The 9769-nt window shown below is 47.0% G+C and overlaps 1 pseudogene; it reads right to left on the bottom strand.

The window, feature by feature from the left end:
• Nucleotides 1-6567: 6567 nt before the first annotated feature.
• On the bottom strand, nt 6568-9549 carry LOC132652841 (small ribosomal subunit protein uS5-like; annotated as a pseudogene).
• Nucleotides 9550-9769: the final 220 nt, after the last annotated feature.

Below are 9769 nucleotides of genomic sequence, written 5' to 3'. Positions count from 1 at the left end.
CGCTGTTGTCTGAGTCTCAGCAGCCCAGATGACCCATGGCTGCCATTTGTTTTGGACATTCCTAAGATGTGATCATGATGGAACTTCAGCCTTAAAAGGAGCAGAGGGGACCGGGCTGCAGACCTGTACAGAGCTGAGACAAGCTACCCAACAGCCGTTTCTCTTCCCTCTGTTTATGATGGGGTCCTAAGGCCCTCGGTCACACACGCGCTGCAGCTGCAGTCATCCCTTCTGGTCCTGGCTCTTCACACCACCACAGCCTTCCGCTTACCCAACAGCACTTACAGGGTCTTTACTATACAATGGCTTCTTGGCTGACCAGTTTCGGGGTGATAGGAAAAGGGGGACAGTTCTGCTCTTAGGTTGTTCAGAGTCCTAAGAGAGCGACAGTTGAAGTGCCATCCAAACAAGTCTGGCTGCTTTCCCTGGGGATAGAGGTTTTTCTTTTTTTTAAATTATTCCTATTTTTTAACTGCATTGTTGTTTTGCCTACGTGTGTGTCTCTGTGAGGCTATTGGATCCCCTGGAACTGGAGTTACAGATAGTTGTGAGCTGCCATTTGGGTGCTAGGAATTGAGCTTGGGTCCTTTGGCAGACCAGCCAGTGCTCTTAACCACTGAGCCATCTCTGCAGCCCCTGAATGATTCCTTGATCATGGTGAAGAAGTGTGGCCATGGGGTCAGTGGGCAGCCAGGAGCCCTCACCTCATCTCATCTTGTTTATACAGACATCTTAAGTGGAGAGGTTGAGGCTCATAGAAAAGGAGGAACGCGGGTCACAGAGCTGGCAAGTGGTGGTCACTGGTGGGAACTGGGGATTGCCGGCTCTTGCTGTTGTGAATGGGCTCATTTGGGGAGAAAGAGCAGGGTTCAGGTCTCATGGGACCCGGGTTCAGACCCCAGCGTTGCCCTTTTCTTGGTGTGTGACTTGGGCTGGTTATTTTCCTCAAAAAGAACAAAAAACCAGGGGGAATGTCAGAGGTAGATGAAGGCTGAGGCCTGGATGCTGGCCCCTCCCCCAGAGCTCGTTCTCTGTCAGTCTGTGTCTCCTGGGTGAGGCCTTCACCTGACTGCCCAGGGCTTGGGTTCTGCACGGTCCCTGTTGTGTTGTGACCTCTATGCCAGAGACTCATGAAAATCTTCCGCTTTGAATAGCCTCATGGCTTCAGGGAGGCAGGAGGCTGGCTGGGTTTTGCCAGTCAAATCACTTGGCTTTGTCTGTTCTCTGTCACAGGCAGGCCAGACATCCACACTACGCCAGGAGCTGCGCAGAAGCCAGAGCTGCGCCCTGTTGGACCTGAGGGAGGTCTCACCTGCCAAGTCCTCCCTCCCGATCAGAGCCCCGGAAGGCCTGGGCCACCGAAGCCGAAGATGCCTGAAGTGTGAGAGCTTGGCTCTCAAACTCCTGGAGCACTAGGACCCCCAAAGCCTGCCCGATCATTTCTTTCACTTTAATTACGGTGATCTGAGGACAGATTCAGAGCTGATGGTAATAAGCAAGGCAGCCCGACTGCCTGGCTACAGACCTTATGCCTTTTAAGTGGGCCACTTAGGTTTTTCATATTTTTAACTTTTGTGTTAAAAGCATTATCCTAAGACTTAGGGTATGTTTACTTGTAACCTTCCTAGTTTTAGAAGTTTGATTACAAAAGAAAACTCCTTTCTTCTTAAGACCCCCTCGCTGTTTAACTTTGAGGCATGATAGCTGTGCTTGTTCATTGAGTAGACAAATAGGTTATTTTTTTCTTTTTCTTTTTGTTTTTTGAGACAGGGTTTCTCTGTGTAACAGCCCTGGCTGTCCTGCACTCACTTTGTAGACCAGGCTGGCTTCAAACTCACAGAGATCCACCTGCTTCTTCCTCTCTGAGTGCTGGGATTATAGGGGTTCAGCACCATATCCAATGATGAAAAGGTTCTTAAAATAAAACAAATAGTGAATACCTCATAAGTTTGTTGGTGTTGGCTGGACTCATTTATTTATTTTGTTTTTGCGTTTTCACTGTTGGTTTTTCTCTTTGTTTAGTTTGGGACTGACCTACTGATTTGATTGATTCTTTCCAAATTTCTTCTCCTTACTCTTTTCCCAGCTTCTTCCACTTGTTTTAATCCTCAGGATTGGTCTATTGTAGCCTGTCTGTCTGTCCATCTGCTGTCCACTTCTATCTTATCTATCTATCTACCTACCTGTCTGTCTGTCTGTCTTCTATTAATCTATTTGTCTGTCTTCTATCAATCCATCATCTATTTATAATTTTCCAATCCATCCATCCATCCATCCATTCAGCCAGCCAGCCAGCCAGCCATCAATCTATCGTTGTTAGATTTAGAGTGTAAACACTCTTGCTGGGTAAGCCCATCAACCTGAATTTGATCCCAGGAACCCAAATAAAAAGTTGAAGTGCAATGGCAAGGATCTGTTATGCCAGCACCACTCCTATAACAGCAGGAAAGGAGTTGGAGACAGCAGAGTCAGAGAGAGAGAGAGAGAGAGAGAGAGAGAGAGAGAGAGAGAACATCAAAAAGGGGAGGGAGACAACCACTTCTGAAAGTTATACTCTGATGTGACAGCTCATGCTGTCTGTCTGTCCATCTATATGGAATCTGCCTGTCTATCCATCTATATGGCATCTACCAGTTATTTATTATTTATCTTCCCACTCTTCATCTGCTATTTTAATTACTTACCTTATTTTGTAGTACTTTGTATATGTGAATTTAGGGCCTTGCCTATCCTTAGGGAAGCATTCTACCAATGAGACACTTTCCCAGCATTCTTTTAAATGCCCCCTTGCTTTTAAAATATTTATTTTTACTTACATGTATAAGTGTTTTGCTTGGATGTATGTGAGCCACATGCATGCCTGCTGCCTACAGGGGCCAGAAGAGAGGGTCAGATCCCCTAGAACTGGAGTTAAAGACTCAATGAGCCGCCACGTGGGGCTGGGAACCAAACCCAGATCCTCTGCAAGAGCAGCAAGTGCTGTTAACCACTGAGGCATCTCTCTAGCCCCATCCCTGAGATGGAGAGCATCTCATAGGCTCTCCTAGGTTGGCCTTGAATTCTCTCTGCAGCTTCAAGCAGGTCTTGAACTTACAGCCTGCCTTCCCAGGGGCTCCAGGTTAGCTGAGGTAGGTGGATGCCCTCTTAGTAAAGAGCATCATTGCTCAGAATTACATATCAGAACCACTGGAGAAACTTTAAAGCCTGTGGCTGTGGTTAGGACAGTTGAATGGTGACCCCTGACCTGGTGTCTTCTCATCTGCATATATTTAAGGTCTTCCCAGACAATTCTAACAAGTAGGGAACTTTAGGACTTTCGTAGCCTCTGTGGAAACTGCTTGTTCTGCGTTCTAGAATCATCCTGGTGGTTTTTCTTTTCTTTTTTTTGCATACATGGGAATTTATTACATCTACTGCTTTATAACCTGTTGTTTAACCACACATATGAAAACCTTCCTATGCACTTAAGTATAGTGTAATCTGATATTCTGTGGACACATATATATGTTACATTTATCTCATTAGTTTTACGTTGGGATTGTGAGTAGGATTGTACCAAATCTATAAATGAATTAGGGAAGTTTTTAAAAAAAATTCTTTATTTGTTTAGGTGAAATATTCTGTAGTATCATTGGCCATCTATAGCGGGAGGAGTTCGAACAACAGCCAACAGACGGAAGGGAATCCCTTGTTTATAGGCTTGCTTATGTTCTTGTCTCTTATAGTTATTCATATGTCTATATTGTTTAAATTCCTTCTTTATAGAGGGGCCTCTGAGTTCAGAAGGTAAGTGAAGATAGTAGATAGGACATCATGCCTTCCTTTAGGAAGCTAATCCTATCCTCTCACCTTACCCGGAAGCCACTACATGCTAGGAGGTTAGCAGCCCAAGGAAGGCCCCAGATGGGCTTCCCCTACAGGGTAGCCTCTGTAAGCTAAAGACACCCTCTGTGGAATGGGGCTTAGAGCCCAAGCGGCTTATGGCTGTCCACTTTACTTCTGGTTATTTCCTGCTGAAATTGGGGCATCTCCGTGGGGCTAAGTCCCCTTCCTTCTCCATCTTCTAGTGGACAGGCAGTTGGTGATCTTTGAGGGATTGTATCAAGAGATGTTATTCATGTGGGTCCATGTGCTGTGCTGAACAATGGTCAGGATGAACTGAGATAACAGGCAGATTTGACAGGGGCCTCTTAGGCACCAGAGTTTTACAATGGATGTTGCCGCCGCCACCGCCACCGATGATGATGATGATTCAGGATCTGTAGCCCTTGCCTGGCTTGGAACTCACTATTTAGGCCAGGCTGGCCTCGAACTCACAGAAACCTGCCTGCTGCTGCCTTCTGAGTGTTGGAATTAAAGGTGTGCTGGGCATGGTGGCACATGTCTTTAATCCCAGCACTCAGGGAGGCAGAGGCAGGCAGATCTGTGTGAGTTCAGGGCCAGCTTGGTCTACAAAGTGAGTCCAGGGCAGTCAAGGCTACAGAGAGAAACCCTGATTCGAAAAACAAAAACCAACCAAACAAAAAAGTGTGTGTGTGTGTGTGTGTGTGTGTGTATGCCCTGCTACATCATGTATTTTAAATAATAATGTATTTAAAGAATTCAATAGAGAGAGGCACAGAGAGAGATTCAAGTAAAATATTGTTTAGTAGCAACTGACATTCACAGAAGGGAAGCTGGGATAGAAGATCCAGAAACAACCCCTTGATATTTATTTTTAATTGAATTAAACATTTTGATATTGCAAACATATAGTATAGCACACCTCAATGTGATGAATATGTTTGTATGTGAGTATTGTAATGTTCATTTTTCAGACGAGTACCAGAAATGGAATTGCTAGGTTATAGACCTAAACATATTACATTGATGTGTGTGCATGTATACGCATGTGTAGGGCAGAGGTTATCCTGCCAAGTTAGTGTCTCCTTCCACAAGGTGCATTCATGTGGTCAGGCTTTGCAGCCAGTGCCCCTGTCTGCTGAGCTATCCACCTGGCCTGTCGTAGACATTTTAAAAAGGTTGACTTTTTATTACTTTAACATTTTTGAGTATAGGGGTTGGAGCGATGGCTCAGGAGTTAAGAGTGCTGACTAGACCTGGGCTCAATTCTCAGTACACACATGGCGGCTCACAACTGTCTGTGACTCCAGTCCCAGGGGATCCAACACCTACTTCTGGCCTCTGTAACCAGGTCTACATATGGTGCACAGACACACATGCAGGCAGACACTTCCTATAATATATGTTTATGTAGAATAATAAAAAGTGTGTGTGTGTGTGTGTGTGTGTGTGTGGAGGTGCCTTCAGAAGTCAGAAGAGGGAAGCAGGTCCCCTGGAGTTGGCCTTACAGGTGGGTGTGAGCTGCCTGACAATGGATGCTGGGAAATGAACTTGGGTCCTCTAAAGGAGCAGCAAGCACTTTTAACTGCCCCGAGTTACCTCTCCAGGTTGATACTTTAATTGCCAAATTTCAGGTTTATAAAGCAACTGTGTAGCCTAGGCTGGCCTGGAAGTCACTATGACTCACTGTAGACCCTTCTGCTTCAGCTTCCTGAATGCTGGGGTTCCGGGTATGACCACCACAGGCTTCTTTATCTTTAGTCTTAAAGCAGCTGGGGTAGACAAGTTTGCCTTTTCTGGAGAGGGAGGAACAAAGGCTGTAGTGTTAGATTTTGTCATTTAGCTTCAGATACTGATTTCATTCAAAGGTCCTTCAGGTAGGTTAGGTTTGTTGATTACTCGACTCTGTGGGATTCAGCTTAATGTTCATCTAACTTCCACTACAGCTTTAACATGCTCACAGTATTCCCGCAATTTGCCCAGTGCCCTTTGAGAAAGCTTCAACTTGGTAAGCTCACCTCCTGGCTGTGGTTCTCAACCTTCCTAATGCCTTTAGCACATTTCCTCGTGTTGTGGTGACCCCCAACCACAAAATTATTTTGTTGCCACTTCGTAACTGTAAGTTTTGTACTGTGGCGAATTGTAAATATCTGTCTTTCCGATGGTCTTAGGAGACCTCTGTGAATCATTTGACCCCCCCCCCCCCCAAGGGTTCAAGGCCCACAGGTTGAGAACCACTGTCCCAGGGCATCAGACACAGACAGATCTGTTTGATGTACTAGAAAATATGCTGGGCCAAGACCCGAAAGCCAGAGTTTACAGCCTTGATTTGTCTCCATCCTTCTCCGAGCCTTGGCTAGGGCAGATAGGAATAATCTTGCTGAGATAAGCAGTAAGCTAGACATGGAGCAGATTTCAGAATCTCACCCCTGTGTGAACAAGCACACAAAGCCTGAGCATTGTCCCACTAAGCCTCCTCCCATCTCCTATCCTCTATCAAGCCTCTCCCCATCTCCTGCGCTTCTCCTTCCTCATCCTTTCCCTCAGAGAGCTCTATTGCTTTTCTTTATCCTGCCCCTGGCCTGCCCTTATCCTTCTGTCCCTCTGTTTCTTTCTTTCCTTCCTTCCTCCTTCCTTCCTTCCTTCCTTCCTTCCTTCCTTCCTTCCTTCCTTCCTGTCTTTATTAAACAGACTTGATTCACTTATTTTCTTGTATAAAAGCCCTTATGTGGTAGCCACAGCTGGAGCCTGGGTCCTCTGAACAGACTCTGGTGTGGGCTTTCACAAGATGATCAGTGAATTCCTGATAAGGAGACTTGGTGAACAGTTTCTTTCCAGAGGTCAGGGGTCAGATAGCTGTAGGTCTTGGAGATGGCGTCAAAGGAGGCCTTGGCAAAGTTGCCCAGGGTGGCAGCACAGCCCCTGGCTGATGTGTAGCAATCACCAATACCAGCCATCATCAGTGGCTTCTTGGGCACAGGAGTAGAGTAGAGATGATGCTGGTGCCTCTGGGGCAGGGATGAGACAAACAGAGCCACAGCAACCTGTCACCTTGCTTGGAACAGTGTGGGGCTTGCCAGTCTTGTTCCTCTCCGCACAGGGACGATGGATAGCTTGGCCAAGGTGATGGCCCCTTGGATGGCAGTGGCTACCTCCTTGGAGCACTTAACACCAAGACCAATATGACCAATATGTCCCCAGTAGTGACAAAAGCCTTGAACCTGGTCCCTTGGCCAGCCCATGTCTGTTTCTGCACTGGCATGATCTTTAGAACCTCATCCTTTAGGGATGCACCCAGGAAAAAGTCGATGCTCTCAGATTCCTTAATGGGCAGGGAGAACGGTTAGGTCTCCTCCAAAGATTTTATCTTCATATCCTCAACCAGGCAGCCCAGCTTGGTGGCAGGAATCCACTCCTTGTCTTCGGCTTTACCTCCATGAGCCCACGTCCTCGTCCTTAACCACAGCCATGGCCCCAGCCACAACCATGGCCTGTGAGACCACTGTAGAATCCTCTGCAGAAATCTCTGAGGCTTCCTAATCCTGGGCCCCAGGTCCTCATCCTTGGGCCCTCCCACAGCACCAGTCATCCTCCATTTGGTGCTTTCCCAAAGAAGAAAATGCTCTGTTCCTTCTTTTAACTGATGCCTGCCCTATGCAACCTACTCAGGATAGCTGCTCTTCTCCCTATAACTGGAGGCCAATTTGTCTGAACTGGATTAGAAGCTGTTTGATGCCGGGAATGGGATGAGGTGACCATCTCCCCAGCACTGCTTGCCGCAGCGCAAATGTGCCGAGCAAATGTCCACGAAGTGGAGAAAAGTGGATGGAGAACGTGGCTATCACCTTGAGTGAGGATTTGCTTGAAGATCAGTAGTCAAATACTTGAAGGCCTGTTCCCACGGAGAGTTAGGGAAATGAAGTAAGAACGGCAGGCAAAATGGCTGCTAAAAATTCCAGCGCTGCAGGGTCTTATTTCTCACACCTGGCCTGGCCAGTTTGTTTATTCAGAATTTTCTCATTTCCATGTAAGCCACAGTCCCTGATGGCAATTTGGCTTTGACTCTGTATCTTCCTTTGCTTTGGCCATTTGGTTAAAAAATAATCACACACACACACACACACACACACACACACACACACCGCTCTGTGCTCAGTGGGCTCCTGGAGTTAGCATTCTAGAGAACTCCTATGTACCAAAGCTTCCTGCTCAGGACAGCAGAAGTCCCTGGGGTCTGCTCTCTAAGCCCTCACTGGTGAGTGCTATCACCCCCCCTCCCGCTTAATAGGTAAGAAAAAAAAATCTAGGGATGTTAACTCTTTCATGGTCACCTAGAAATGAGCTGAGAAGCTGAGACTTGAACCTACATGGGATCTTTTCTTTCATCAAGTCTTGTGTCTCCTACAAAAGGGACCCACAGTGATCATTTCAATTGCTCCTGAAGCCACTTCCATGAGAGAGGAGAGCTGGGCCTAATCTCACCTTGGAGAGGAAGGATCGTGAGGTCTCCATCCCCACCGCGGTGGTGATGGAAGGTTTAAGGTTCAGCAGCTCTGCCCTCATTCACAGGATACCTCCAAGCATAGCAGGAACACCTCAATCAGATATAACCGTTTGGTCTTGACTTTTTGGCTTTTAGAAGTGTGAACGGTGGAGTTGCTGCTCCTGTGCATCTCAGGCTGTGATGCTCAGCTGTAGTCGCCCAGAATGGACTACCATGGGGATTTAGCAAGCTTAGAGACAACCTTTCTGGGGTCTCTGGCACAGCAAAGTGGAAGAGCTCCTTGAAGAACCCATCCACACTGTTTCTGGGGGAATGACATGAGATGTTGGGGGGTGGGGTGGAGCTGCCAGATGGTAAGTTCTCTGCAGGAAGCTAGAGTCTGCCAGGTAAAGGGAGGGGAAAGACAGACCCCGAGGCCAGAGTGGGTGGAATGCCCTGGCAGTGTGGGGCAGGAGGATGGTGGCTGAGCTCCGTGGGCTTGGTGGAGACCTCCACACACACTGTGCTGTCTAGAACGGGTCACAGCAGGGAGAATGACCCAATCCAAGCTGCCATAGTGACATCAGGAATGGCAGAAGTCTGGGCCCTATCTCTTCTTGCTGCCCCTGTCCCCAAGTCTTTCACACTTCCCTCACCAGCTTCTCAAAAGCTGCTCTCTCCTTCCGCTATCTTCCAAGTCCAATACTCATGCATGTACAGGCACACATGCGTGCGCACGCGCGCGCACACACACACACACACACACACACACACACACACACACACACTCCTAGGATTTGGACACTATTCTAAGAAACAGCCCATCATTTCTCCCAATGGTTAGCATGGGGCAGCTTCCTGCATAGGCCTTAGGGCTCATCCATCCACTCGTCCACTCAACCCACCCACCTACTCTCTTTGCTATTGTCCTCATTAGAGGAACAGTTGGTTTCTCAAGTTCAAGCAGATACTTTTCAGCTGAATTCTGTCTCTAGAATCTCTTCCATTATCACCAGCATTTTCCTTATCTTCAAAAAGACTTCAGAATTACCATCCAGACAGTATTTTATAAGATAATTAATTAACCTCATTGCTATCCCCTGCTGCCTGGGTTTCTAGCTCTCACCTTTTGTTTCTGTGCTATCCCTATAGAGCTGATTTTGCTGCCAAGGGGACATTGGGAAGTCTGAAGTCTGGGCATAGAGCACCCGGGTTAGAGTCATGCTGGTATATCATACCAACTAGAGTGTGTGACTTGCCTGCTACAAATCTCCAGTCTTCTGAGACGTGTGACGAGATGTTCCTACCTAATTCCAAAGCCATAAGAATTAGCTGGGATAATGTTTGTAAAGTGCTTAGCATGCAGCACACACCGATAATTACAGCTGTAATCCAAGTATGTAGACATTTCCATGACCCACTTTCTCTGCTTAACTTCACTTC

This window comes from Meriones unguiculatus, chromosome 3 (assembly GCF_030254825.1).
Source record: "Meriones unguiculatus strain TT.TT164.6M chromosome 3, Bangor_MerUng_6.1, whole genome shotgun sequence".
NCBI classification, from domain to species: domain Eukaryota; kingdom Metazoa; phylum Chordata; class Mammalia; order Rodentia; family Muridae; genus Meriones; species Meriones unguiculatus.
Note: the sequence above shows the minus strand (reverse complement) of the source record. Positions and strands in the feature narration are given on the sequence as shown.